General features: G+C 40.6%; 1 long non-coding RNA gene across 1 annotated transcript; it reads right to left on the minus strand.

Moving 5' to 3' along the window:
- Positions 1-1,874: 1,874 nt before the first annotated feature.
- Positions 1,875-3,268, minus strand: LOC306932541. Its single transcript, XR_013791120.1, has 5 exons — positions 3,192-3,268; positions 2,902-3,006; positions 2,727-2,767; positions 2,455-2,580; positions 1,875-1,973 (listed from the first exon to the last, which is right to left on the minus strand). It is a non-coding gene; the product is annotated as an uncharacterized lncRNA (long non-coding RNA).
- Positions 3,269-4,688: the final 1,420 nt, after the last annotated feature.

A 4,688-nucleotide genomic window follows, 5' to 3' on the forward strand; every position in this document is an offset into this window, starting at 1 on the left:
TAGTTCCTTCGGGACCTACGGACTGAGTTGTAGGTACAGGGACAGTTTTAGTTCCTCCGGGGCCGATGGGCTCAGGTGTAGTTACAGCGACAGTTTTAGTTCCTTCGGGACCTACGGACTGAGTTGTAGGTACAGGGACAGTTTTAGTTCCTCCGGGGCCGATGGGCTCAGGTGTAGTTACAGCGGCAGTTTTAGTTCCTTCGGGACCTACGGACTGAGTTGTAGGTACAGGGACAGTTTTAGTTCCTCCGGGGCCGATGGGCTCAGGTGTAGTTACAGCGACAGTTTTAGTTCCTTCGGGACCTACGGACTGAGTTGTAGGTACAGGGACAGTTTTAGTTCCTCCGGGACCGATGGGCTCAGCTGTAGTTACAGCGGCAGTTGTAGTTCCTTCGGGACCTACGGACTGAGTTGTAGGTACAGGGACAGTTTTAGTTCCTCTGGGGCCGATGGGCTCAGGTGTAGTTACAGCGGCAGTTTTAGTTCCTTCGGGACCTACGGACTGAGTTGTAGGTACAGGGACAGTTTTAGTTCCTCCGGGACCGATGGGCTCAGGTGTAGTTACAGCGGCAGTTGTAGTTCCTTCGGGACCTACGGACTGAGTTGTAGGTACAGGGACTGTTTTAGTTCCTCCTGGACCGATGGGCTCAGGTGTAGTTACAGCGGCAGTTTTAGTTCCTTCGGGACCTACGGACTGAGTTGTAGGTACAGGGAGAGTTTTAGTTCCTCCGGGGCCGATGGGCTCAGGTGTAGTTACAGCGGCAGTTGTAGTTCCTTCGGGACCTACGGACTGAGTTGTAGGTGCAGTGACAGTTTTCGTTCCTCCGGGACCGATGGGCGCAGGTGTAGTTACAGCGGCAGTTTTAGTTCCTTCGGGACCTACGGACTGAGTTGTAGGTACAGGGAGAGTTTTAGTTCCTCCGGGGCCGATGGGCTCAGGTGTAGTTACAGCGGCAGTTGTAGTTCCTTCGGGACCTACGGACTGAGTTGTAGGTACAGGGACAGTTTTAGTTCCTCCGAAGCCCCGAGTTGTAGGTACAGCGACAGTTGTAGTTTCTTTGGAACCGATGAACTGACTTGTAGGAACAGTGACAGTTTGAGTTTCAGTGGAACCGCTGGGCCGACTTGTAGGCCGTGCTTCTGTAATATTCACGATGGTTGTTTCGTTCGTATGTACACAGTTGTGACGCTTGGTACCTGGTTTGCACATACAAGGTAATATTTATCAAAGAGTAAGAATACAATAACTGATAACAGTCTCTTACATTTACAAGTCTGTGCATACACATTACAAAGGCACAGTTATTAGAGACATAATACTGAACATTTTAGCACAGTTTGAAATTATGTTATTGTACTAAAAATGAAGCTTAACAAATGTTAATGAATTCTTACATGTTTTGCAACAGCCTTTCTTGTCCATTTTTTCTGTCCCCTGTAATACAAATTTGATACAAATTCAAATCAGATAAAACACCATTGCTCAAATGGTGAGTAAAGCTTCTTACTACTGCAGTTAAAGAAGAAAAACATTATGTCCCTGGAAAGCTTTCACAACTACCGTACACAATTCCTTTATTAGAAAATGTTATGAAGCTAGTATCCAGATATATGCTACTCACTGGAAGGCAGTTGCTGGGATCATATTCAGCACATTCAGTTTTCTGTTCAAGAACTGTGAGTTGGTCTGCGACGCATTCATACTTTGTACAGTTGTCGTTTGGTGGAGACCAGGTTTGTGAAGGCTGTGAGAGGAAGCAGTTACATTATAAAATACATTAAATCATTTGATGGAACATAAAACACATTTCCAACAACAACCTGTTGGAAACTAGTAAAACAAATTGAGGACCATGGTTCTCTATTGAACTCACCTCAATAACATAAGATGTGTTGTCTGGTAGAAGAACAATGCAGCTGGTCTTTTTGCATGTTCCACAACATTGTCCTGTCACATTTTCATACTTGAAGCCCTGTTTGAAAAACAGCACATGTTATATTTTAGGGATCAACAATCAATGAAATTATTAAGAAGATGAATATGATGCCTTTTAATACTTAATATATGTGTTGTATCTCCTGACAGCATTCAGTACATGTATTGCTGCTGACATCATCAACAATATTCAAATCAAATTAAATTATAATGATCCTGTCATTTTGTGGTTGTTAAGCTGTTAACAGTTGATACAGTTCCAAACAACACCATGCATTATTGTAAGAATAAATATGGTTTCACAAGCAGTCTGACATGACCAATTCTGCACATGATCACATACAGATGATAGCTAAGATACAGAGATTCAGTGCATAGTTATGTGTGAAAGAGGTGTGATTTATAGCCTTGATAAAAGCAAAAGCAATTAAAGATTGCTTTTTTGATTAAAAAAATAGTGATTTGAAAAATCCCAATCCAATACTGAGCAGAAGGTTATTAATGTCATGCACATTTACCTGGGAACAGTTGGTGTCACATTTTATAGGTTCACACTCGATAACATTCAGAGATGTGATGTTATCCGTTTTTTCACTACAATTGCATTTCTTGCAAATGTCTTGGGATGGGATGGATACACCTGGCTGTGACAGAACGGAAAACTCATTACCTTTGTCCGACAGATATTTAAATGTATCAAAATACAGTTATTCCAATGAGCATTGTCTGTAGCTTGTTTGTATTGCAAATGTTTGATTAGGAATGTTCACAAATCGACATCACGGCTTACCTTGTATTCAGTGTCATTGTAGACACAAACCTTTTTGGGTTCTGGAGAAGAAGCATAATGTTGTATATTTAAAATGAATTCAAACACTCACATTCCTGACATAATCATCATCAAAGTCCATATCAATGAAAATAACAATACAGAATCAGAATACAGAATCAATAAAATAACTTACTACATGTAAATGAGTCACAACATTTGTCGGGTAAGTCTTCTACGGTCATTTCAAACCCTGTTGCACACTTTTGTGTGCGATTTGAACACTTTGTTTTATCACACTCTGTGGGTGAAGGAAGATCATGTATATATGATTACCATCAAAGTAGAACATTGTAGGACATCAGGAATATTTTCATCATGTGGGCTTTTATAGAATTCAAATTTGTTATTTTGAGCAAATAAAGATTCATATTTGGATTGTCTAATTTAAATCTATTCTTTTATGTTGGCATACAAACAACTCACCACATTTTGATACTGGACAGCAGTCTTTGGTTTCGTTGACCAGCACCTCTCCATCTTTGTCACATCTAGGAGGAGATGGTTGGGTTGCACATGCCACTGGCTCACACTCAACACTCATTGAGGTTTCATCACAAGTACACTGCTTACAATCACTCCTCCATGTGTCACCCACCTTGATCAGAAACAATGTTAGTACCAACAGAAGATCTAACAAAACCTAGGCTGTCAACATACACCATTACTTACTGTCTGTCTGTCTGTCTGTCTGTCTGTCTGTCTGTCTACTACTACTAAACTATTAAACAATGGCAGCAATATTTAAACAGAGGTAAAAATCACGTAACATCTACCTCTTTAGGATTGCCGTCCGGACCGGTACAACCTGATAGAATACAAAGGTTAGATTAATCTCATTGAGAAAACAACACTAATAATAATAATAATAATAATAAGGGTAACAATAAGGGTAATAATAATAATAATAATAATAATAATAATAATAATAATAACCAGTAAGGCGCTTCTCACCCTTAGGCGTACATTCAATAGTTAACTGCGCAATAATAATAATAATAATAATAATAATAATAATAATAATAATAATAATAATAATTACAAGAACATATCCTATTTTGTAAATATTTGGACTTACAGCTGGAAACACAGGCATTCGACTTTGAACTGAACAAGACAGTTCCTTCAGGGCAGAAACATCCTTCCCGAGACGCAGAAATTTGTGTCTTGTTCGCCACATTCTTTTCATTGTATCTAAGAAGAAGAAGAAATACATGACAGAAAGATGATACAAACATCAGGAGATCACTTAATGTTGTGTACAGCAGAAAATAAAAACTACTAATGTAATATCACCAAGTCTGCCACTATAGGGTGCTATCCCCCTTGGGTAGTAGATGCCAACGATGAACCTAATTTTCCTGAACGGCCTGTTATAGCGCCACCAGGAGGCTGACTTTTGTATAACACATGTTTTGCTACTACTCCTCCAGATTTAAAAAAATCCCGCAAATCATTACACAGTATCTCTACGTCATGTGCTCACATTCCATATGTTGATCTGACCTCATCAAACCCTGTAGACTCAAGAGACGCTCCATATATGGCTAGTACAGAATTCATTCCATATGTTGATCTGACCCCCCCCATGCCAAAGCGCCAGCGCTCGCCCAGCAGTCTGCTGTCACCCAGGCGGATGTGTGCATGCAACCTCACCCTTTAATGCGAGGTCGCTTTTCGCCCTCAGGTGTCTTACTTGTATAACTCAATAAATAAATTAGGCAGTCATATTGGGCTACGGCTACCTGATAAAATCGGCAGGTGGTTTGTTTATTTTCCCTGGGAATTCCATTACCAAAAATAACACTGTAACGCAGGGGTGGTGGGAGTGACATCAGGACTATAGAAGGGTTAAGATAACTGACAATGAAGGCGTGGCCCGTTCTGCAGGAGCTCATTAGCCTGGGCAGCATTCCTTTTGGG

Source organism: Electrona antarctica, assembly GCF_951216825.1.
Source record: "Electrona antarctica genome assembly, chromosome: 11".
In the NCBI taxonomy this organism is placed as follows: domain Eukaryota; kingdom Metazoa; phylum Chordata; class Actinopteri; order Myctophiformes; family Myctophidae; genus Electrona; species Electrona antarctica.